The 27,937-nt window shown below is 33.4% G+C and overlaps 1 protein-coding gene across 1 annotated transcript in view; it reads right to left on the bottom strand.

Moving 5' to 3' along the window:
* The window catches only part of DACH1 (dachshund family transcription factor 1), a 393,489-nt gene that overhangs the window by 130,412 nt on the left and 235,140 nt on the right, over positions 1-27,937 (bottom strand). The window lies entirely within an intron of this gene.

The raw sequence follows: 27,937 nt of genomic DNA, 5'->3' as shown, positions 1-27,937 counted from the left end.
ACAATATTATGCACATCAGCAGATACTAAAACAGTGTTTACTATCCTGACATTGGAAAAAATATACACTAGTATAACACACATTCTGCCTTTTCCACTATTCTTGCAATTCTTCACTTTCCTTCATTATTCATAATTTTATTTTCACTGGAATTCCTCAATGACATGTCAAAATTAGCAATATATAATATATGCCATATGGAATTTCTAAATGGTGCCACAAAAACTTTGATTCCCAATACTATATATAATGTCTTATTTCAACTGTATATCCAAATATATACAGCAACAAGTGCTTTTTTTCTTCAGCCTGATAAAATTGTAAAGCATGATAAGCCTTTATTTTGCCCAGGGAGTGTTAATATTTTTCTTATCAAAACGATAAAATGATCATATTCTTAAAAGTTCGTAACATAAAGTAAAACAAAATATGGATTTCTCTTATTTTTATGACATCTCTATTATCACTTAAATGACTTTTTTTTTCTTACCCCCAGTGTTTTTAAGTTGAAGTCTGTTTTTTATCTGGATGCTTTAAAACTTGGTACAATTCAATGTGTGAATATAAATTTTCAAGCAGCTTCCTACGCATAGACAGCTTTTAAAAATTCAAAACAGCCCCGATAGCAAATGTCATTTCTTTCATAGTTACAAAATGCAAACTCCAAGTGTTTTATCCTAATGAATAAATGAGTTTGTCCTTTATGTATAAAATATAGTTTGTGTTTGTTGCACAAGTTTTTAATAATAGATGAATTTTAGGTTTCCTCCACTGTATTCAATAAAGTGTGATTAATTTGGTTTTTCAAAAATGCAAACTAGACATTACTATATTACTTTGCAAAATGCACAGCTTGCAACATTATTGTCTCAGTGGGATCTTAAATTGAATTGTAAAATGTGTCTTATTTCCAGTTTGATTTATGTAAGAGATAGCAGTGGATAATGCTCCTTTTGAAGTTTCACTGCTTTGTGGGAACAAACAATATAAACCTAAAATTCATAATAGAGTTTATTAGGACATAAAGCAAACTTTGAGTTATATCATGTTTGACTGAAAAGAAAACTTAGGCTAAACCACATTTTCAATGAAACAACTTTTTGAAGTTTCCTATTATGACTGATTATACAATACATTTGACATTTTCTGTGATTTTTATTATGATATTTCAAGTAATTACCAAATCATGTTTTTCTTCTAAAAAAGCTTCCCTGTGCCCTGAGAATTAATCTATGATACCATTTAACTTGGCTTTTGAAGTAAATATCACCAGATAAAAGCCAGCTGGATCTGAATAATAGGATACTTGAATGAATGTATTAGTGTTTGAAAAAGAGAGTACAAAACTTCTAAAAAGATTAATTTCCATAAAAAAGATAGCTCCCAGATCTACAAAAGAATAAATTCAAAAACATAATAAACTCTCGGAAAGGAAGGTAGATTAAAGTCAAAGCTGCAGCACCTTGTTACTGCAGCTGTTGGGCGGCAATGATTCTGTATCAGTCACATTTGGTGGGGCCTGTAGGGCTCTTCAAAGCTGTGTGAAAGCCTCAGTGTGGGAGACGTGCGACACCATAAGTAATAACCTCAGTGATTAATTTTGATGCAACGCCACTTCCATTCTGATCTTACTCTCAATATTTACAGTTTCAGGAAGCTACAAAGGTTCTGATGGGAATACGTGAGTCTAGTAAGGGCATTTTTTTCCTTCTTCATTTATTAAAGATGTGGATATGAATTTTCTTTGTCGTGAAAATACTGCAGCTTTATCATGCAAGGTATTTGCTGACATCATCATAGAAAAAGGCCTGAGTTGGCCCCTGGACTTGGTTTTCAATATCCTGTTACAAAACATGTTCTCTAAACAGGGCCCGTAAATCCTGTTCACACAACTCTGTTTTCACTTGTACAATTGCTAATAAAAACTAAATCTGACCATGCATCCATCCGGCAGGGGGGTAAGATGTACCTTTCCATGTTGAATGACTCGGAGGTTATTATTATCTTTAAGAGAAAACCAGAAGCAGATATGGAGATCAATTAACTTGTAACTTTGATTAAATTCTAGAAAAATGTAAATTGGTTAAGAGAGTTCACATGAAAATACCATATGAATATTAGATAATTTCAAATGCAATGGAAAGTATGCTAAAAAGAGAAATATTTAATATGATTGAAATAGTAGATATATTTCAATTCTGAAGTAATTTTTTATAAAAAATACAAAATAAGAGTTAAAAAAGAAATTGCTATCCAATCATGCGAACAAGAGTAGAAAAATTAACTAATGGACATTAGTCAGTCATTTTGTCTATGACATTTTGAAATGAATTTTAATCTGTGGAGTATAATAAACTGCTAAATTCCCTAACTCCCCTATTTTATTTTATTTTTTACAGTACACTGTCAAAATCAACCCCCTAGTGAAATGTATGCTAGTAATTGTATGTGTTCATTTGTTTAGTACAGTAAGATATTTAAATATTAAGTAAATGTCCATCATAATCAAGACATAAAAGACATATTGTCATTAGCAGAATAAATATCACTGCGTATGAAATGTTACAGAGTGTATTAAAAATATTTTTTAAGAAATGTCTTCTCTGCACTCATATTAACTACTAAATGGTTATAACAATTTTTAACAGTAGCTCAAGAATTTCTTTATCATACTTCTTCAAGAAAGCTGCTTTTAGTTAAAACATAAAAATGGTAGTTACAAGGCTTCTGCAAACATAACTGCCATTCCATTAAGGAAATGGTGCAGCAAACAGTAAATAGTGGCCTCGAGGGAAATGTAAGTATTGATTTTATTACTCTGTTGGTTGGTTTGTATTTGCAATTGTCAACTCTAATTTTGAACTATGCTTTAAGTATCCTTAAAACCGCTTAAGGAAAGGACAAATATTAATTGGAAAATATTGATAATTATTTTCACTGACTTAAATATCATGAGATTGTTTCCTTTCAGTGTTTGATTGTCTTTTAAAAATAAGAAAATTTAATTATGCTATACATTGTAAAGGAACAACCAACTTGTATTCATTAAGTCAAAACATATATGCATTTTGTATACTATAAATCAATATTTGACTCTAGGAATGAAGTTAATCACTATGAAAATTGTAAACATGATTACACACATCCTTAATTTGGTTTAGAAATTTAGTTTTGAATTCATGGATATTGACATTTTGATTCACCTAAGAGGTCATAAAATAACTATGAAACTAATTATAAGTCCAGAATTTTCATCATAATGAAATAATCTTCAACTTATAGGCTCATTAAATGTAAAATGATCAAATAATGAAAAAAGAACAAAATTTGCCAACTTAATGTAATTATTAAGTTTTATATTATCATCATCATTATCCTTCATCATCATTGATTTCCTCTTTATTTTAATAAATGACATTCACACATTTATGCTAAAGGTGTAATTAAGAACACAGATCATTTTCTTAAACCATGCCAGAGAGCAACTCTGTTTAATATGTAAATTTTCAACTATACCTACGGGGCTGTAAATATAGTCAGTGTTAAACTTCTACAATTAACTAAAAGAAGTGTTTATGCTACACATAAATTTTTGAAATGTCCTCTGTGGAAATCTAAAGTGGTGCAAATTAATATTAAAAAAAAACATTATGGCTGCTCTTCAGATTAAAAAACATAAAGTATTCTTGGGTTCACAAGCCACACAGTATGTTTTAAACATCTCATATCAGAAAAGAGAAAGAAAGCTTGTTATAAACACACACCAGATCTTCAATATCACTAAACGCCAAGTCTCTACATCATGAGTCTATGAAGAGGATCACAGGAAAACAATTCTCTTGGTTTTAGCATAAAAGTCATACTTATATTGTATTTTAAAATATTAGAGAGGGGAAAGGCCTTAATGAAGTAAAACCTTGCTTTCACTAGAAAGATGGGACTTCTTTGTGCATACTAGATGTTCGATATGTGTTTATTGGACTAAATCCCTCAGTTCCAAATAGTTAAAATGTGATGGATAAATATACAAACTGGCCTCATTAGTTCAGAATGAGAGTCATGAGTATTTTTTTATACCCACTTTGAAATTTGACAGAGCCTAGAACACCGCATAGAGACTGCTCTCCCTAAATGTTAGTTAAGTAAGTGAGATGTACACAAAAAATTTAGCAAACATATCTGATAGAACTGAAGTTTTAGAATCTAAAAATAGGGAAAAAGAGAATTCGAGATTATATAAATAATGATTATTTAAAAATCAACAGACTATGACAATGGCTTCTTGTTCTCCTTCCCTGTCAACCTTCCTGAGATCATACCATTGCTTTACCATGTCCAAGATTTTCAAGTTTCTCACTTGCGATTCCTTCATCTTCCTCCTCACTACCATCACTGACTACAAGCATTTTAAAAGAAACTCTAGAGTAAAACCTACTGTGAGGAGATCAAGGTTTCTTAGTTAGAGTCTAAAAATCAAGGGTCTTGTTTGTAACACATAGCTCTATATATCAGTGATTCTTAATCATTCTGATTTCAGAATCTCTTCACTTACATCGGTTATATCTGTCAATATTTACCATGTTAGAAAAAAAATTGAGAATTTTAAAAGTATTCCTTTATTAAAAATAACTACTAACTCATTGCATATTAACATAAATAACATGTTTATATCAGAAATAAATATATTGTTCAAAATGTATATACTTTTGCAAAATTATTTAATGTCTGGTTTCAGTCATTTGGTCTTTAGATATACTCCTGTATTCAATCTCTTGTGATGACACACATCACATAGATTATAAAAAAGTCTGGTGTATACTCATGAGAGAAAGAGAGCTTTAAAAAACTGAATAAGGTCTGAGTAATCTTATAAAAAAAGTATTGACCACTTGTACTCCCTGAACCCTTGGGAACTCTCCTCTCATGGGTCCTGGGACCTCACTTCAAGAACTGCTGCTATATCTGATAACATTTTAGGACTTTTTAGGACATCCGGGTTATGTATTAATTTAGTAACTTAAATACTATCCTAACAAGACTTCAGACAATAAGAAAAAGATTAGAAAAGTTGTTCTAGCATTTCTTATGGAAAACTCTGCTTCCATGCCAACAATTGAATTTTAAAAAGAAGGTAGTAATAAGAAAGGAAATTTTTTTTCTCTAGACTTAATTTTACCCCATAAGGAATAACTGGTTAGTCATTTGGAGGAGGTAGAGTATTAGAAGTTGGTAAAAGTTAGATGGGGCTTTAAATATTGTTCTGCAGATCTTAAGCATAGTTTCTCTCTACATCAAACATTCATCTGAAAAGTGGGCTAATACCTATTCCAGAATCAGCACAGAATTAAGTGAGATGATATACACGAAGCATGAAGCACATGAAACTAGGTTAATTAGTAAGGAGGACAATTATTTAGTAGGAAAGACAAGGTTAGGATCACAGCTGCTGAGGTCAGATAGAAATGAGAAGGGGGGAGAAGCTGTGTGAGCCTCAGGCTGTCATGTGTAACATACCAACCATCAAGGGTAAGTATCAAATTATCACACAGATTAGACAATGAGCATGTGAAAAGCACATGCCATGTAACTGATATGAGGAAGAGAAGAGGGAGAAGAAAGCGCCTAGGGGGGAGAGTTTTACCTTGTCAATTTGGTTTATAACATTAAAAAAAGGAAATTATGGTAATCTTTAAGAAATATTAGACTTGAGAGGAGTAGATTTTATAGCATATAGAAAAATAGCTAATATACTATAAACATTAAAAGTAAAGGGGCCCTGGCTGGTGTGGATCAATGTAGAGCTTCAGCTTGTGCACCAAGGGTCATGTACCCTGGTTGCAGGTTCAATCAGCAGCCCCGGTCGGTCAGGGCACTTGCAGGAGGTAGCAGATTTATGTGTGTCTCTGGAATCAATGTTTCTCTCTCTCTCTCTCTTTCTGCCCCTCCTTTCCACTCTCTCTAAAACTCAATGGAAAAATATCCTCAGGTGAGGGTTAACAAAACATACACGCACACAGTAAAGGGAATACAATTTGAAATTGATAAGCTCTAAAAATCTAAATGAAACTTGACTATTTCAATTTTAAAAGGAAAAATAAAATATTCCTCCAAAAGGTTCTTTAAATTTCTTAAAGATATATCTATTTTTTATGTTTTAATTTATCTTTATCTTTGAAAGTATTACAAATGTCCCTTCTTTCCCCCCATTGACCCTTCCATCCTTAACCGCCCCTCCAGGCCTTCAACACACTATTGTCTGTGTCCATGGGTTATGGGTATATGCATATAAATCCTTAGATTAATCTCTCCCCACCCACCCCTGCCTTCCCTCTGAGATTTGTCAGTCTGTTCCTTGCTTCTATATCTCTGGATCTATTTTGTTCATAGATTTATTTTCTTCATTAGATTTTACATATGAGTGAGGTCATGTGATATTTTTCTCTCTCTGAATGGCTTATTTTACTTAGCATAATACTATCCAGGTCCCTCCATACTGTCTCAGAGGGTAAGGGATACTTCTTTTTTACAACTGCATAGTAGTCCATGGTATAAATGTCCGAGAAGATGCTTTATATGATTTCAGTCTTCTTGAACTTGTAGAGACTTGTTTTGTGCCTTACCACGTGGTCTATCTTTGATAAAGCCTCTATCTTTAGTCTCTGCATGGACTGCGCTTACCCGGTGCATGGTCTAGAATAGGTGTTCAGTCAACTGGTATTCTGAATGAGGGCGATGCATTATAAGGAACATGCATTCAATGCTTTGGAGATAAGGAAACATCAGTAAAATTTAACAACAGATGAAGTTGTTAGCAAGCTGCCTCAGAGTTCAGATTTTGAGAAATAACAGTAGTGCACCACAGTAATGCACAAGAACACATCACCATAGAATGATGGAAAAAATTAGCAGGGGGGCTTAATATAATGTTGGATTGACTAAAGCCAGGAATTAAACTGAGGAAACATAAAAGACTTTAAGGGGATATTTTTGGTTTTGTTATTTTCAAGTTAACAGTCAAAAAAGAGGGGGAGAAATACCTTTTTATTGAAGATAGTATAAATGTTCAAACCAATGTTTTGTGACTGTTTCTTATAATTAAGAAATGTTAATGAACTTTGAAGTGTTTTTCTGATTGTCTTGATTCTCCAACATTAGGAGATCTTTTATGTTCTCATATTTTAAAATCGTCTGAAAGCTTTTATAGACAATGGATCTAAATTACCTCTTATATCAATGATTGAAAGCCTAGATGCCAACCGTTTTCCACATGGCTTGGATAATATGTTTTAAGGAAAGCCACACATAATCAATAATATTACCTGTGGCATTTTTATTTCTATCAAAATTTCATTTCTATGTTCCCAGATGCATTCAAAGCAAGCACAAAAATTTAATTTTTAGACTGCAAAATGTCAGATGAATGTTATACATTTTAAAATTCAAGAACATGCTGTTGAGTGGGAATATAGAGAAGAAAAAGAAAATAGGAAGATTATGTATGCTTTCAGCCAAAAGTATTCATAATCCTTAACTTAAGAGATTTTAAAGGTCAATAATAATGGAGCATTCCCATTTTTCATCACCATTTCCCATGGCGAAGAAAGTAAGATATCTAAAATAACGATTACAAACTATGAAGAGGAATCAGTTCGGGTTCACATTAAGTTTGATTAATGCACACGCTTTATGAAAATTAAAAATTCTAAATGTTGCTAAGAAAGAATCTTGAGTATTTAAGTTAATTGATTATTATAAGTATAGGTCAATAATATAATTTCCAATTGAAAACTTATGTTGGTCATTTTTTAAAACCAGATAAGAGACTAATGTAAATTTAACTGTTTTGGATATGTCATATAAGTGTATCCATGCGTATTTGTCTTCCTGTGCCTGGCTTTCCTCACTCAGCTGTGACGAGGGGGGCGTAGAGAGTTGCTGCTCAATACAAAGTCTCAGGGAAGCGAGATGAGCAAGCACTAGGGGTCTGCGGTAAAACATTGTACCTATAGCCAACAATGCTGTGTTGGTAGTTTAAAATTTTAAGAGGGTGTATCTCCTGTTAAGTGTCCTAACCAAATTAAACTAATTTGCTTAAAAAGAATAACAATATTAAAGAATAGAACTACAGCTTTTTATAACTCTTTTGGTGCACTCAATAAAATTCAACTGATAAAGCAACAACATTAAATATATTTAAAGTACTAAGTGAAATTAAATAATATGCTTAATTATGGGTATAACTAATAAGAAATTTTTCGGAAAGTATTGGGCTCCTACCTGTATATATATTACTAAGATACTTTAAAAAGATAGTTTATTAAAAATACTATGTATTTTATGTAATAGATCTAGGAACTTATTGATTCTTATTATTTTAGAGGAAGTTATTTAATTTACTAAATATTCATTGTTAAAATGGATTTTTTATGACTTAATGCTTAGAGATTTAGAGATATATAACATAACTACCTACTGAGGAAACACCATTTTGCTTTTATAGATATTTTATTACATCAGTGGAAATTTCTCTGTATCCTTCTATGGCTAAACTCATAAGATATAACATAAAAATTACTATCAACAATGTAGACCAGCCATAAAATTCAATTAAAAATCCCTACCTTTTAAGCAGTGATCTTAGCATGATGTGTAAATATGAGCAGAAGTGATGTGTTGCTCCTAGAGCATGTCACATTTAGAAAATAAATGTCTTTAACTGTTTCATCATTACCTTCTCAGTGCAAAGAATTCTGAGGTGCTTTATTGACTCTCAGCTCTCACTGGAAAAGTTAGTGCTTTCATTAAGGAACAACTGACATGCTCAGTTTCTCTTAGTTAAATCTGTTTAGCAATATTATTATTATTATTTTTTTTTTTTAATATATCTTTACTGATTTCAGAAAGAGGAAGGGAAGAGAGAGAAATAGAAACATCAATGCTGAGAGTCACCGATCGGCTGCCTCCTGCACGCCTCCCACTGGGGACAAAACAGGCAACCTGGGCATGTGCCCTGACTGGGAATCGAACCCTGATATCCTGGATCCTTGGTCATTGCTCAACCACTGAGCCACGCCTGGCTGGGCAGCAATATTACTTTTATATGCTTTTGTGCTCCAAAACATAAATCCCATGTTAATTCATTCTTTCAACAAATATTGATTGCAGGCACTGCTCTAGGCACTAGGATTAGGAATGACCAAGTTCGACAACAAAGTCTCAGGCCCCATGCTGCTGAAATTCTAGTAACTATGTGTTAGATCACTTACATGGCAGGTCAGATTGTGATAAAAGTGTCATGGGGAAAATAAAGCAGGAAAGGAGGGTAGGGTGCATTTACTTATGAGTAGGTAGGTTGCAATTTAAAATAGGGTGCTGGTAAAAACCTTAAAAAGAAGGTGACATTTGAGGGAGATGGGAAACAAGATCTAAGGATATCTGGAAGAAGAATTCCTAGGAGAGGGAACAGCAATGCAGAGGCAGGAGTGTTCCTGGGACATTTGTGAAAAGGCAGGAGGCGAGGTGGTTAAAGGTAAGTGAGCGAAAGAAGAGAGGAGAGGAAAGGAGAGTGGTGATGCAGCCAGGAGCCTGTCATGCACCAGATTCTAGGTTGTCAAAAGGACTTTCTTTACTTTCACTCCACATGACATGGGAAGAATCCGGATCGTATACACAGACAAGTGACCTGGTCTTACGCAGGGTTTATAAGCCACTCTGCTGGCTGGAAGGAGAAGGCAGGAAGCAAGGACTCCGGTTAGGACACATTCCCAATGATCCAGGCAAGAGAAGATGAAGGGGTAAGAGGTGGGTGGATGTGTGGATGCTTTAAATATATCTTTATTGATTTCAGAGAGAGAGAAAGAGAGAGAGAGAGAGAGAGAGAAACATCAATGATGAGAGAGTCATTAATCGAGCCTGCAACCCAGGCATGTGCCCTGACCGGGAATCAAACCCCGATCGCCTGGATCCTAGGTCGACGCTCAACCGCTGAGCCACGCCGGGCCGGGCTGTGTGGATTCTTTAGATGAAGGGAAGAGTCAAAGGTGACTCCAAGGTTAGGGCATGAGCAAGTAAGTAGGAAAGTAGAGTTACCAATAACAGAGATGAGAAGACTGAAGAATGGCCCCGTTTGGGGTATGCCTACCAAGAATTCTCTTCAGAGATTTTAAATTTAAGATGTCCCTAACAAGCTCCTATTCTAGACAATAACACTGAACTGTGTGTGTGTGTGCACGCGTGTTTCCATTTACAGAGTAAGCAGATGAGTGGATGTTATCAAATTACGCACCTCTTTCATACCTTGCTGTTTAGGTTTTCATTGGAACTAGTATATCTTAAGAACATAAAATCATTTAATATTTCTTCATTTTCAGGAATCTCACTCATTAACTCATGTATTCCTCTAATTCGTTTAAAGAGTGGTAACTGAAGGATCCTCACTGCTCCGAATACTAGGGAAAAGAGAGGGTAAGGTCCTGCCCTCGAGGTGGTCACAGCCTACCATGGAAGGCAAGAGATACAGTGGTGTTTACACATTTTGAGGATTTGGGAAGCAAAATGGAAATGTATGGTTTACATGTGTTGTGTTCATATATATGGTTTAATGTGTTGTGGTTGTAATAACTGCACTAGAAATATATGTGACTTTAGAAAGCATACAAAGAAAGAAATGATATAAGGAAGACTACTGTTTTATGAACATTGAGACAGTGGCATCATAAAGCTCAAAGTGTTAAATTCTCTCATAATGTTGTATTAGGAATATATATTCATTTACTCTTTTATAGGTATGAACAAGGGACTATAGGTTAAATGCATGTTCGCTGGAGTGGGGAAAAGTTTCTGTAGAAAAGGAAACATTGGAAATGTAGGTTAGAGAAGGGAAAATGACATTTTTGGCAGAGGGAAATGCAAGTTTGAATTTATAGAAGCACACACAAAAAATTGGGGGACAGATAGGTATAGTAAGGGCTTTGAAGGAAAAGTTGGGGGACTGAAAGAGGAACCTAAAAGGAAGGTCCAACAACATTGCAATTAATTTAATATTTATTTTCAATTACAAAAGCAATTAAAATTTAGTCTAAATCAAGCTTAAAGAAAACTGGTGGTGTGGATGATAAATGTCACTGAAATCAACCAGTCACTTAATATTTATTTGTTTACTTCTCGAATAGTAAGGTATGATTTTTGTGATGTAGCATGAACTGAGGGTCTTTTTGACCTAGAATCTGATGGCACTACTTGAGGTGGTATTGTCTATTATAAAATGACACTGTGTGTTCTTACACTGATGTTGTGTAATACCTACCATTTTTCCTATGGGTACAGATGTACTCCCCCCCCCCCCAAGTAAACACAAACCTTATTGAAAAAGCCCTCCCCCATCCCTCTCCATCTCACTCATTGTGATTTCACTGCCAGGCTCTCAACAGTCCACCCTGTCATTAGGTCTGCACCTTCTGACATCCAATGAAGATTCAAAGCCTAGCTCAGCCATGTCAAAGTGCATATTAGAGAATGTGTCTGCTCTCTCAGTGCTTCAGCTTCCTCCTAGATCAGGAGATGATGATAATGGTCACAGTCTCTTCATTATTTTGGTGTGTTGAATGACAACATATGTAAGGCACAGTGGCTTATCCATACATTGCAAATGCTCAATAAATTGTAGGTACTCTTATTGACATGAGAAGAAATGTTTTGTTGGAAGAAGAGAGCAGAAAAAAAATTAAACACCTCCTATTAATATGCACTAGGGCCTAAAACTGAAAACATGCTATAAATATTTTGATAAATTTTACTATTTTAAGTTTATTAATGTTTACTTGTCTATTCTATAAACTGCATTTGTGTTCTGGAGAATGCATATAAACAACTCTTTATTTATAAATGGTTTACATCATAAAGTTTCCCTAAAATAATGTTCATTTGGGTTGTGATTGAGTTGCCAATCTGCAAAAGCCTATTTAAAACCACTGTGTACTTGTAAAATTGTATTTGAAGCCTTGTTTCAACATGTACTATCATTTATCATATATTTAAAATAGGAAACCTATTTTCATAGTTCTACGTCCAGCTTAACAGAGAATCTCCCTCAGCAGTAGTGAAAATTATGTGAGAACCACACTCCTGAGCACCAGAAATTCCCCATTTTCCACATTTGTAAAGAAAAGTAATCTTAGTACATTTACTTCTATTTTTTTAAACAAATTATTCATTTTCAGATCACAGTTGGTATTCATCCTTTGAAAGTGTCTTAAAGTTCTCCTTATTTATATATCTTTTTTATATCAGCATATAGCTCAAGATATATCACTTTCTTGAACCACAGAACTCTATTATTAAAATCTAAAGAGAAAGTAAGTCAAAACCTGGCAATATTATTGTAATTTCAAGCTTCATGCTGATGATATAAATAAATAGACATGTGAGCATTCATTTCAAAAATGAGTTTTACCTGGATGACAGAACTGCACTATTTGCATATTTAAAACAATCTAATAGGACTTCAGACAAAATTGCTGAAATTCTCTGACCCACAAATTAGAGGCAAGCAAGTAGCTAAATCAAATGAATTAGGAGTAAAATTTCATTAAATGTAACGTAATTTGGGCATTAAAGAGACTGATGAACTATATAAACTGAATGGCAAAAGTGCTGTTAAACAATCCCTGGGTTTTCAGGAGTGGAAAAATGACACCTACTCCCCTGTTCTGAACAAAAGCAATAGGCATGTTTTGTATCCTATCTATGTATGTACCATCTTCAGAGTTTAATTTAAAAGATCATTTGACAAAGCCTTATGCACCTGAACTGGGATGGTAGAGCAAGAAAGATAAATTAAGACATCTCTCCATGTGTGTGTTATTATGTGTACTTGTAAATAAAATGAATTTCAACTTTCCTGAAGGATATACCTTCTTACTTTCTGTTTTTATATTATCCCATGTCAACACCTTTATTAACATGGGATTGGCCAGTTACAGTCTCAATAATTTCATAGTAACTGTTAATGTTAAACATTTTGCGTGTGTATAACAAAAACAACTTTGTTTTTTATTAATTATTATTACACACTTATGTATACACACATACATAAGGAAATTTAGAAAATTAAGATCTAAGGTGGGATTATGTTTGAAAAATAAAGATACAAAATATCTGAAGTGAGAAAGCAGAATAAAAATGTGCACCATGATTTCCAATCTTAGGACGAGTCATGGTTACTGGCACTAAGGAGTAGGGCCTAAAAAACTCATATGGCCACAGCTCAATAACTTAACCAGTGATTTGAAACTCACAGAAAGAGAAATGATGGTTGTTTGCGTACGTCTCACCAAATATAATTCTCTAAAAGATTCAGATATGCTTCATTCCTGTGACCAATGAGAAAGACATTGATAGAGAAAAAACAGATTTTGAAATCAAAATTAGTGGATTCAAATCCTTTTATTCATTTGGGAGTGGGGTGGAGGAGTCAGTGGGGGGAAAAGGGGGAACATCTGTAATATTTTCAATGATAAAGATAAATTTTTAAAAGTCCTTTTATTCACTAGCTTGGTCAAGTCAAGCTACTTTCAGAGCCTCAGCTCATTTCTTCAAAATACTGCAAAGCATGTGCAAAAGATATTTAGTCAGAAGTACTGGCCATAGGCACTAATTCAACCAGAATTTTTTTCCAATTTTTCAAACTATACCTGGCCAGAACTTGATCTATTGGCAGATATATTTAGTTTAATAAAAGCCTGTTCATGTGATTTTGATTTTACTGCACTTATAATTATGAAATCATAAAACCAAGATCAAGGAAACCATCTATACAGAAAAAAGCCGGGGAATGAGCAGAATAAAAATCAAGGATCCACTAATGTTTTCTCCAAACACTTAAATGACTCACGTTCTGAATGGTCGCTGTCTATAATTCATTTAAATACTTTCTAGGAAAGTTTTCCACGGATGGAATTTTGTAATGGATATGAGATAACCAGTGGTTTTCGAGTTTATATTGACAAAAAACATTAAAAGGGCCCTCAAATCATGAAAAGTTAATTAGAATAGAATTCAGTGGTTCTCAAAACTGCCTTTTTATTGGAATCACCTGGAACTTTTAAAAAACACACATACGTGGATCCTAGTCTTAGAGATTATAATTTTGTTGGTTAGAAGTAAACCCAGGTATTTTTTTTTTAAATAAAAAGCGGCCCAGAAGATTCTAATGTGCAATTAGCATTATAAAGCCCTGAACTAGCTGAACTATAAGATACCTCTTGGCTCAGATTCATGAATTCAAGAAAAGTTCAATTTAAATAACCATATATATGTCAAAGTAGGATTTGTCTTATACTCTCTATTAACCCACCAAAGTTCATAAAGGTAGAACGCAAGTAACATTGTGTTGTTTATTGGCACTTTTCTTGTGGAAATGGTTTATTTACATATGTCCCTGCCTCTTTACAACCTTTCTGCCAGATGAAGGAAGCTAGATAAAAATTTCTGGAGCCCACAGGGAGATGGTGAAAATCTTCCAGGCAAAATCAGAGTGATTAATACTTTTAAGCCTATTATCCATTTGAAAAATATAATCTCAGAGAACAGAAATAGTTTGTCCCCCTTTCTTCAACAGGAAAACACATGGTAGGAAGAAGAACATATAATTTTTAAAATTATTTATGTTGCATTACAGTTATCTTGTAAATGATTCCTCAACACAGAAAGTACTACATAGTAACTTATTACTTTGTCTTGCTTTCCTAGTTCTACTTTTTGTCTTATAATTGCTCCAGTTAGCATGAGTTTTATGTTTCAGATATAGAATGAAACAAAAATATGTTTTGATGCTTTCACCCATTTTGCTGTTGTATGAACACCCATAAGATCAGAATCTCCATCTTTTTCTAAATGAAATAAAAACCAAATATTAAAGACTTCTGAGGACTTTTCCTGATACAAATAAAATAAGTGCCAAGTTGATACTCTATCATCACTTCAAAATATTTCACGGTTTATAATTGAAAGTTAAAGATGAGGAAAATTACATTTCACCTTTAATGAAGCTAATGTAATCACTGATCATATAGCATCTTTTTTTAAAAAAAAATTTACACCCAATTATGTTGTCAATTGCCAAAACATACTATTTTAATATTTGCTTCTTTTACACATTTTGTGTATATTATGTACTATTCTTTTACATAATTTCTCTAATGCTAAACACTGAGGCACAATTACCCAGATATTTAATACAATAATAAACGGATCAATTAATTAATATAAATGTAATATGAAGGGAATACTACTAGCTCCTGCAAATACATTAACTAATGGTTCTGTGGAGGCACAGTGAAACTGGAATATCAGGCTACAGAAACCTGACTAGCTGACTTCATTAAGCTAACCTGATTGTGTAAAATTGTACTTTCAGAAAAAAAAGAGCATTTAATACTTAGCAAACAACATGAAACTGAGATCTTTTCAACATTTCCTATAATAATTAAATTTTGTTTTGTGTATCCAAGCATGCATATTTCTTAAAGGGTTTCCTAAATAAATGCAAAACAAACTACATCATTGCAAGTCACTAAACTATTTGGCCAAATAGGAAACATTGTTAAAAGAAAAATCTGTGTGTGTTTTCTTTAATTACAAAGACCATATCTAATTTTAACTGCCTCCTTTTTTTCTTAATAATGAGCTGACCTTCTATTCTCCTTAACCCTTTTTTATCAAAGCCATCTACACCCACTTTGCCTTCTGTTTCTCTAATCTGCAATTATTTATGTTTTCTTCATGCTGCTTGGTCCGCCATGGGAGCAAAATTGTATTTGGTGAAATATAGAGCTAATTATACCATGAACCCAGCAACAAAAAGACAGAGCAGATGTTACTTCAGACGTGCTAAAAGTCCTCATGCTTAATGGGCATATAGTAAAACACTGAGCGGAGTCGTCAAAAACAATATCTAATCAAGGCAGTTTTAGACATGCAAATCTTTTTAACACTAGAGTTAAATGGAGAAATTCCGTCAATAATATTTTCAGTACTCACCATGTGCTTGCCAGAATAATTATATTAGGTACTGATTTCTAATTAATATAATAAATGTGTGAGTCCACATTATTTCTATCCCAGGGGGGTAGAAATCTAGGGAGGCAGAAATGGAGATCATATGCTGCGAGTTAATAATACAATGCACAATGTTTTCATTGAGACTGTGTTTCCATGATGCCAAAATGAGCATTTTGAATAGTTAAGTTAACCAGTAAAATACATTTTATTCTTTTTTTAATTCACAATAAATCACTTAAATGATCTATTTAATTGGGTACTGAATTGATAAAAGTTAAGGTCATTGTTCCTTTTTGCTTAACTTACTAATATATTTTTATTTATAACTCAGGTTGAATTTCATTTTGTAAATATGTGGGTACATAAGTATGTAAGTGTAACTATCATGGCACAATGGCTGCATTTTTTTTCTTTGCAAAAATTGAAAATGTTTTTTGACATATTGGATTTAAATCAATATTACTTGTCCTGAAGAAACTGATCTACCCCCATTGTAACTTGTATACAAATGGTAAATTACTACAGGAAAATACCGAAATGCCTATCATGCTGTGTAGTGACTAAAAACAATTCCAACCTCACTAGTTTGAAATCACTGTAAGAGGGCAGTATTTTAATGACATACTTTCCACTGAAAGAAGTGTGCCTACACCACAGGGTGTAAAGCCCCTTCTGAGATCTAAAACTTAGTGGGCTCAGCACACCAAACCTCCCTCCTGGTGAGTGTTAAATGTGTGCATTGAGTGGCTGAGCTGGGCATCACTTTCAATGTTTATTTTAGGAAAATAAAGCACCTCTCTGAAAAGCTGTGATAATCAAGCTAAAGTATTGCATCCGATTAAGAAGTGTACAATTTGTACTCTTTTCTACGTTATATGCAAAGTCTAAAATAAAACAGTGGCTGGTTTATACAAATAATAGATTTTAAAACATTATATTTTGTTCAGTTATAAAAGGGATAAATGATGTTTAACAGCTAATATTTTATACAAATTACATATTGAAAAAAATATTTATATGTAAGAAACATTATATTAGTCTAAAATTTATGTCTCAAACTAAATTATGTATGTGGTATAATTATATGTGATATACATATTCTGCCCATTATAATAAAATTATGAACATTACAAGTTATCGGTTTTTTTTAGTATGAAGACAATGGAGGCCTACTTGTATTTCCAAAAGAATGTGAGACTATATTTTTCAAAACTCTACTTATAAAGTGTAATGTTACCATATTCAATGCATAGTAAAACGCAATAGAAAAACACTTCATGAAATTTAACAATCTTCAATGAATTACTGATGTTTTCAAATCTTATTTTCCAAATGGTTAATTTTCTATTTATCTTATATTTCAAAAAGTACTTAAAAACCTTAATGCATAGTTACCATAAAAATACTTAATGAATTAAGAAACATCAAAACCAATGATTCTTAAGTTAAAAATGAGTTAAGTATTCTAAGGGACAAGTGAAAACACACAAAGTAAATCTTTCATCTTCCCACAGTAGAACATAACTACTTGGATATTCACTAGGACTAAAAGAACCCTTGCAGACTGAACACTAATTGTAACTGTACAGACTTTGTCAGCCACTCACTCAGAAGAATGGAACACTTCTCTTGAGGCCAAACTATTAAACATAACTTTGAAAAGGTAAAATATCCAAGTGTAGGGAAGGACTCTGGTTTTGTACTTTCCAATAATTGGGGTCTTTTTAGGAATTAAGCTAATCAAGGTGATATAACTGAAACAGAAAAATAAAAATATATTTTGTCCCAGCTTGAGTCTTGGTATCTAAATAGAAATGATCTCAACAAGTAGATTATCAGAGTAAACCCCACAACTTAGAGAACCCAGGTGTCAAATGGCAATAGAGTTATTCACTCATTTGTGGCCTCCTACATCAAAGGCATCATGTGATCATCTCTAGCATTACAACTTCACTAAGTCAAAACAAAGGGATTTCAGAAAAGCTACATAGTCTACTAGTATTTTAATCAAAACAGTAATAGTACTTCCTTTGATCTCATTTAGTTTCCCCATTACCACCCCACTGACAAATTGGCCTATAAATACATACATGTATGAAGTAATATTTATGCAAAATGACTTGAATTCCAGAACCACTATATATATAGTTCACTTTAATCAAATACTTTATATTAAAATATTTCCTAAGTAGTGGATTGATTTAAAACTTGATTAGATAAACCTTCTGATTTACATGAAACATTTCAGAAAAAATCTGTAGACCAGTACCCTGTATATTAGAAGAATCTAATGTTTTACATGTTTAATAGATTTAGATCATTGACTCAATAATCAGAATTTAAAAATACTAAGTTTCTACTACCCAATATGGTCTTCATATTGGGCATATAGTCCCTTGCCTAATTCATGCTATATTTTAAGGATGTTTATGTTTGAAATAAATAAATATCAGGATGTAATTTTCAATACCAAAGAAAATATTTGAGTATGATAAGTGCTTAATGATTAAGTGTGATACGTGCTTAATAGTGTGAATACTTAGAAATTGATTCCTTTCCATATAAAAAAAATATGCATTCATATAACAGTCTTAAGCTTTTATCAAAGAAATGTCTTTACACACAAAGAGCTGACTCACACTACATTAAGAGACAGATACTGCATGATGTGAAAAATGAAAAGGTGATTCTCCCTGTTCGCCAACCCTAGACCAAAGCGGAGTCTAGAGAAGGGAAGAACATAGACATTGTCTCCCAGGTTTGCCTCTGTGTAATCGAAAATGATTTTTTGAAGATTGCTGATGAAGACAAAATACAATGTATCAAACTGAATAACAGCATCCTTTGGAGGGACTGTGGACGGCTTCATTGTGTCTGGGAACAGTTTGTAGTTATTCTGTGTTGTTCTGGCAGTGACACATTTACCACTGAAGTCCCATTATGGTGACACAATGATTAATAATGGGGTTTCTCCAACTTAGCACTCACTTTCTTTCCTAGTTTATAGGGGTGCTAACTTTTTCTCTGTTGATATTGAAATAAATGATATCCCCTAAATGTGCGATAATCCTTAATACATTATAGGTATTATGATATCTACACATATATAGAGAGAGACAGAGAGAGTAAAATCTAAAGTAACCAAGATTTTGCTTAAGCTGCCCATTTTGATACTGTTTACCATTCCTCTCACATGGTTAGAATTGATCCCTCCTAAATCAGGTTGTTAACTGTCAATGTGATTAAGTCACATATAAAAAATTAGTAAATGTTAATCATAAACGTATTCTCAGAAAATAAAGAATCTAAAACCAAAATACTTTCAAGGATTGAAGAATCTGAACTAAGAGTATTAAAATGATAACTGACATGACAGATATAAAAAATCTTCCTGGTAGTTTAAATACAAAGGTAGCAAGAGGTAGAATGAGTGTTGAATTTATGTTGTGGAAAATTGGTCCCAAGTTGGTTTTCCACTTCATCAGAAAGCACTTTTGTCTTGTATGCAAACAGTTAATGAAGCATACCAACACTGAATTGTTTTAACTAGTGTTAGAAATATTTCACCTTTTTTTCTCTCCCTCTCTTTTGAGAAGTTTTAATACTAATATAGGGAGACAGCTTAAATTTCTGGACCCCAATTCTATAGCTCAGGTAGAATGAATGAATAATATAACTATTCATGATTTAAATATTTTCATTTTCACTTATGAATTATTCTCTACTGAAAGGTAGCAAAAGATTCATCAGTTCTGCTGCACAATAATAAATGTATGATGAGAATGACTAGTCATTACATTTCCATCCAGAAGCCTACCTTTAGTCTCAGTATTTGGAAGCAGTGAGCCTTTTGATTTAGTTTTTAAAGCATCTGGCAGGTGGCAAAATTTTGTTCCAAAAACATTCATGTGATTGGGAACAAAGAAATTCTTTCAAGGGGTTTGCGATTTTACCTTTATGCCACTTTCAAAGAAAATGGGATGATCATTTCTTTCATATTAAAATTAAAATAAACATAAGGACAAGAAAAATTATATGTTATAGCAAATTATTGCACATAAAAAGACTTCCACAGATTTATCCAGACTATACTTTTTACATGTAAAAACAAAGTGTTCACCTGCATAACTTTTTCACAATGTGATAATTTAATCCTTACTTTGCATGTCTTCTATTTGATATTAAAATTTCCCATTTTTAATTCAAGTGTACAGCTTCATTATTGTTTTGTTTAAAACGTTACACCATATATGCTATGATCTTAATATAAAAGAGGTTGAACAATTACTAACCCATGTAATTCTAAAATAGTTTTTCTTTAAATATATGTTTATTGGTTTCAGAGAGAGGAAGGGAGAGGGATAGAGAGAGATAGAAACATCAGTGATGAGAGTCATTGATCAGTTGCCTCCTGCACGCCCCAAACTAGGGACTGAGCCCGCAACCCGGGCATGTGCCCTGACCGGGGATGGAGCCTGGGTCTCCTGGATCCTAGGTCGATGTTCAACTGCTGAGCCACGCCCGGCTGGGCTAAAATAGTTTTCTAAGTGCCTCAAATCAATAGATGCATTTCTGATATTAGTGCTACCTGGAGAGAAGAAAGCCTGGTAAAATACTGCACTAAAATAGGCTTAACTTTAAAAGCCATGTTTAACTTCAGTTATCATCAACTCTGAATAGGATTTGTCTCTTCCAAGTTTGGTGATGGGTGTTTTAATTCCACCAGAAAAAAACACTCTTGATGCAAGTGACTGCTAGATCATTATAAACTTATTTCACTAAGTATATACAAAGATTTTCATCAGAGTATATATTCTTATTTCAGGATGGTTCCATATAGAAAGTAGTTAAGACATGAATGATTGCAAGGTAACAACACAATTCAGAGTGCATGTCAGGTGTACCTTTTTCAAAGAAATGGGAGTAATGTAAATCAAAGAATTTTTAAGCTAGAAAGTTTTAAAATTCTTGCATTTGTTCCCTAATTTTACAAATGAAGATTTTGATGCCCAGAACTATTAAATGATGAATATTAACTCATCACATGCTACTCTATCATAATTTCCAGATTCATGAGCAAGATTTAGATTATGAATTAGAATTAAGTTGAATGTAGATAACAGTTTCTTATATGGGTAAGATATATATCATGAATTTATCCTTAAGAGAGATAATATTGAATTGAGGTCTCAGTCATTCGCAAACAAGTTTTATATACACACCAGGGAAATATTTTGAACAATATGACTGGTTGATATCATGGATCACAAATCATAGGAATAATAATACTTAAATCATGGGAATAATAAAAACATCTAGCATTTACATAAAACAAATCAGTTTCAAAAGACTTCACACATTAAAAAATTTATTTTGACCATCAAAGCTATTAATAATATATCATTACGCCCACCTTACAAATGAGAAAATGGATATGTGGGCTTGGGTAACCACGCCAACATCTAGAATGCAAACTCAAAACCTCCTGACTTTATGAACTATAATGTCATCCAGGTGACACTGTCACTCCAAATTAAGCACGTGGACTGCCTTTAGTACAATACCATATGGATGCCTTAATAATAACTTTATCCTCAAGTCCTCAAATATAAGTAAATCCATTAGAATATTCAAATGTTTTTAAATGTTCAACAGTGAATCATATTGCAAATGAGAAGCACGGTATACCTGCTCACTTAATTTAACTTAAAACTAAGTTATTCTCGAATCAATAAAAACTAAAGTATAGCATTAGCTCAAAAGGAAAATATATGGACTTCATTGCCAAATTCATTCTATTATTTTTCTATAAATATTATTTAGTGATCTGTGCTCATGGGAGGACATGAGCCTTTGCAAACTTTAGACGTCCAGTCCACAGTGAATTCACGGAGTACATGACATGGAACATACAGGCCTTATTCGGTGTTACAAAGGTGTAAGAGCTGGAGAATATAATTGTATCTGCCCTTAAGAAGACATTCTAATTGTGGAAGGTATGACAGGACCACTAATCCACATGCAAAACTGCACAACAGCCCAAGTGCCCATTAGTAGATGAGTGGATAAAAAAGCTATGGGACATTTACAAAATGGAATACTATGCAGCTATAAAAAAGAAGGATCTCGTACCCCTTGGGACAGTATGGAGGGGCCTGGAGGGTATTATGCTGAGTGAAATAAGCCAGGCAGAGAAAGACAAGTACCACATGACCTCATTTATATGTGGAATCTAATAACTAAAAAAAATTGATGAACAAAATAGATCCAGAGACACAGAAGCATGGAACAGACTGAGGGATCTCAGAGGGAAGGGGATGAGTGGCAGGATGGGAATAGGTTAACCAAAGAACTTATATGCATATATGCATAACCCATGGACACAGACAGTAATGCAGTGAAGGCCTGGGGGTAGAGGGGGGTGGAGGAGGTTAATGAGGGGAAGGGGGACATCTGTAATACTTTCAACAATAAAGACACATTTTAAAATAATAATAATTATTATTATTCATTGACCTTATTATTTTTTGTTTTATTTTAAACCTTGAAAGAATAAAAGTAATAACACTTTCCTTAAGCATGTAACATTTTATAACAGAGAGGTTAAAAACATTATCTATATACCATAATGAAGTTTCTTCCAAACCACTAATAAATAGCACAGATTAAGTGTTATGAATTATGTGCCCAGTCCCTGGATGGGAACTATGGAGGCTCAAATTTAGAAACAGAAGAAAAGTCCACATTATCTATATCCCTAGTCCAGGACACTGATCTTTCTTTCCCTTTTTGTTATAGCAGGTCATCACTGCATTTATTTTAATTTACATACATGTATGTAATTTAATTTACATACATGTGCGTATCACAGTGATATATAGATATGGACATCTGTCAGTGTTTTCCTCGTGCTGTGTATCTACTATAAATAAAGAGCCAAGCTCCTTTAGCCTGGATTGAAGACTGAAATAGATTTATGTAATAGCTGTTTGTTCTAGGAAAACACAACAAGTGGTAAGTTAACATCTTTAGAAACTGACTTTTTATCTTGATGAATGCAAAAATTTATATTAAAAACCCATTAGGAATATTAAGTTAGTAAAAGAAGGAAATGTTTTCATCTTGAAAAATATACTTCCATACACCCTCAGAGAATTCCATACATAGAGGAGAAATAGAAGACACATTCTCCATAAATCCAAAGGCAGGAAACCAATATTCAACTTTGTTTTCAAAGTCTGGGCGAACCATTCAAAATGTAAAATACCGAAACACCAAAATATAAAATAACAATAAGAAGCAAGACTACCCTGATAGAAAAGGAAACAAAGTGTTCTTTGCAGTTGACATGATTGTCTTCCTAGAATTTCCAAGTTGAAAACATGGAGTTTGAATGGCACATTAGTTAGGAATCTGTAAACTTTTTTAACCACTAAGTCAAATTAGAAGGCAACATCTGCTCTGAGGTTAAATGAGAAATAGACAAAAAAGCATGAATATTTATATGTTTTATACAGGATTATAAAAATTATTTAACTTAAAAGACAACATCTTGCTCTCCTAAATATGAAAGTGATGACAGTCATTTACCATTAACTATTCACTCAAGGCATGCCTATACCCCTTCATCCTATTTAAAGAAATGGCAAAACTATTTTTGGTTTTGTTTTTAGTAACTGGGTGCTATTGTATATAAGAACAAACTAAAAGGCATTTCATAGCCTTAGCCAGTTTGGCTCATTGGTTAGAGCATCAGCCCGAGGACTGAAGGATCCTGAGTTCGATCCCGGCCAAGAGCATGTGCCTTGGTTGCAAACTCAATCCCGGGGCCTGTCAGGGCTCACTCAGGGGGCAACCAAAAGATGTGTCTCTCTTACATCAATATTTATCTTTCTCTCTCCTTCTCTCTGCCTTCCACTCTCTTTATAATAAATATATTTTTTAAAAGCCTTCCACTCTCTTTATAATAAATATTTTTTTTAAAAAAGCATCTCATAATTGCCAAACATAAATCTTAAAGAGAGCCCATCCAAGTAAATCACAGAAACATACATATACACACGCATTTCTGCACACATGTGCACTGGTGAAAATTCAATATATTACTATAACAAAAAGACATAAAGTATGGATATAATTAAAATTTTTCAAGAATTTTTCCAAATATGGATATTTAACATTTATTAGAAATAACAACGGGTCTGTTTGTTTGATAGACACCTTCATTAAGATTTCTGGTTGTAGTGTGAACATTTAATTTTTTTATAACAGTAAATATGAAGCAAAAGTATGTTAATAGCTCTCTCAACTGTCCCCAGAAATTCTGGTACTAACCTACCTGCATAAAACACATCAAGAAATGTACTATATGGATAAAACTTTGAAGATGTGCTTAACTTCTGAAATATTTGATATGGATCAATATGTTTTTCTGATTGTTTAATTTAAAATAGGAGAAAATTCTTACCTGACCATCAGTCTTCTCTCTCCCCCTCTGTCCCTCTCTCCCTTACTCTTTCTCTCTCTCTCTCTCTCTCTGTCTTACTTGAGCCCCCCTACATGCAAAGCAGATCACAGTCTGAATGAGATTATGATGCAACAATCTCATTGTGAACCTTGCATTATGGCTTCGGCAGCGCATAAGCAGTCCCTGGGCACTTGTGCTTACAGCAATTTGACTTCTCTGGTAGCTCAGTATGATTTATGGCATATTTCAGACTTTCTCTACATCAAAAGAGAACACTGTCAAGTTCATGATAGTTTTGCAACTAAGATGAAGGAGGAAAAGGAGAGCACTTTGAGTAAACAGGAATTTGTGGTTTGTCATAATTTTGGTGTTTAAAACTGAATTGGTTGCAAAAATTATCTTTGACAGTTGGACTCAATATCGTCATGTGAATTGAATAGAAAAACCAATGGTGTTTATTAGTGACTCATCCATAGCCTTTTTCAGCCTTCAACTCATATGCAAAACACCTGTTTGAAGAACAAATGCTAAGGTTTTATAGTGTTAATAGTAGAATAGACCTTCAACAGGGACCCGTATAAAATTCTATTTATCTCTTTTGAAACTTCTGTTCTGGCAAACAGGTGGTTTCTTATACCTGCAGTATTTCATTTCCTTATGTACAGCTGTGTTAGAAAATGTTTGATTTTATGAACCACATGCCAGACGTGGCAATATTTTTATAATGGACAGGAAAAAGCAAATTGTATTGCTTCATTTATTTTTCCTATACCACCAATGTCAATTTTCAGATTCAATATTATATGCTTTCTTCACAGTCAACTTCTGTAATATAAGCAGCTGTCCCAAAATATGGACAATAGCATGAATTCATCCCTAAATTCACAGCAGAATAAAACACTGCTGATGAAAGCTCTTTTTGCCTCCTTTTTTATTATTCATAAAACTCCCTGCATATGCATGGTACTTTATAGAGCATATAAAAAGACAAGGTCCCCCGCCACAAAAAGTTTATAGTATAATCCAAGGAAAATATCATGTAAAACAGCTCAGATGTAGAGAATACGCATTATTTAGGGGACAATCGTAGGGTAATAGGTTAAATAGTTATTAAACAAGAATATAGAGTCACAAAAGATCTTTTTGTTGTTATATTTTTAAGGCAATTAGTAGGGCAAGGATAAAAAAAGGAAAGTGATAAACAATAAAGTATGTAGGTTACTCATTCAAATTTTATTTTCAAATATGCCATAGTATATGAATTATATTCACAAAAACTTATATGCTTTAATACACTTTGCTCTTAAATTGCTATAATAACATCCTGCCTCCCCCTTATAATATGGAGGCTGATTTGAGTGACTTAAAGATACCATTTATTTATGTATTATATTTTATGTATTATATTATATAATCATAGAATTATATAAATTGAGAGTTTTTAATTCCAAGGCCTGTAATTAACTAAGCTTAGTGAAGTAAGATACGTAAGAGTTACTTTATGTCTCCAAGGTCACCTGAGATAGGTACTGACAAAACTAAACTGGGAATCAAGTTCCTGGATTTCTAATTTAATATATTTTTTAAAAGAATGAACATTATTTTCCTTATTTTAATAACCTGGACTGAACACTAAAGCACGAGTCCAAACATTGGACCAACCCCACCTCCAGTTACACTACCTTAAAAGTCACAAAATGTCAGGCAAGAAATTATCTCCTCTGAAATTCAATTTTCCCATCTGTAAAATGAAAATGCCAACAATATTAACATTTTATGCCTCAGATAAAATGAACAGAAAAAGTAGATGTGAAAATGAGAATAAAAACTTTACATATTAAAACCCTGAAATGCTGACATTGAACAAAATGCAGCTTGGACCTTTCTCTGAAATGAAGGAAATATTCTAATTGGTAAGAACACAGAAGAGTTCTTGGAGTCAACAGGGAGCTGGCAGTAACAAGGCCGTGCGTGTCTGAAAAGGTATTCCTGCCTAACTGAGCATTCATTCATTTCACATTCATTCAGGAGCTTTTCTTTTTATGCGTTGAGTATTTATTACCATTCTTTTTATATATTTATCTCTAAATTAACAAAATTTAACTTTTAATCATGATGTTTCTTAACAATCAGCATACAGAATTTTTGAAAATTTGACAACTGACTCCTGTGAAGCAGCTTCAGCACACCCCTGCCTGCTGCCCAAACGCAGAGGTGTGCATATCACATTCTAGCTCAAGTCTCTTTCTAGTTCCAAAATCCCACCATTCTCCTCCAGGAGTATTTGTTGAACAACCATATATTTGACAGTACATGCCAGTCAAAATGGCCAAGCCAGCCCTGCCCTCAGCAAGCTGGTGATCTCATGGAGCAGGTGGATCACGAAGCAAAAAGACTTGCAAATAAAGTTATTGCTATAAATTCTTCAAAGGGCTACAGAAAAAAAAAAAATGGTATGGAATAGAAGAAGATTAGGGCAGAGACAAAAAATTAACAAATTTAGCATTCAGGGAAGGAGATTTAACTGGCCAATAAGTAGGAAGCAGGGGAGTCAAGGACAAAGAAAAGATTCCCATTGGCCATATTTAAGAACTAGGGACAAAAGGGCACGTGCAGTGTGTTTGAAGGCCAGTGTGGAAAGAACAAATGGGGGAGGCTAGCCCCGAAGAGTTTGGAGAGAGGAGATGGAGGACGTTCTTTATTAAGACCACTCGAAGGGAGCTTTTTTTCTCCAGCCACAATATAAAGCCATTGAAGGCTTATAAAAAGGTAAATCTTATTATTTGATTTATGATTTACAATCGTCCCAGTAACTATTATAAGAAGAGAGGACAATAAAAGACAGAAAGTGAAATGGAAAGACTGGGTTAGGGGTTCCTGCAGCGGCCCACGTGGCAAGTGCTAACTTGAGTTACCGCTTTGGCAGTGGAGAGAGGAATGTGAGTCCTGGACATGGTTTGGAAGAAGAATAAAGAGACATAGTGATGTATCAAAGATGAAAGTAGATGCAGGACAGGGGAAGAGAGGCATTTCATGGATGATTTGAAATTTTGTAGATTGAGCATGTGAGTTTAATTTAAAAAAAAAAAAAAAAAAAAAAAGTTGCTAGTCACTAAGTGTGAGGAAGACTGACCAAAGTCAGACTCTATGCTAGGGCATACGATTGTATTTATAATTCATTTTGTTTGAGACTAAACTAAGATTCTTGTTACGGGTCTTTAAATGGACGGGGGTAATCTAAATGATTTAGAAGAGAGGATATGATATTAACACTATCTATAAAGTTTTGTTATTGGATTACATATTTTTTGTAGAATGTAAACTAGATGAATTCCACTGGTTTCGTCAATCCAGAGTTCATGGGTAGTTACCTGTTTTGAATAATATTATGTATATATATGCATATATAAT

Source organism: Miniopterus natalensis, chromosome 2 (genome assembly GCF_054644295.1).
Source record: "Miniopterus natalensis isolate mMinNat1 chromosome 2, mMinNat1.hap1, whole genome shotgun sequence".
NCBI lineage: Eukaryota > Metazoa > Chordata > Mammalia > Chiroptera > Miniopteridae > Miniopterus > Miniopterus natalensis.
This window is presented reverse-complemented; position numbering and strand designations above follow the sequence as displayed.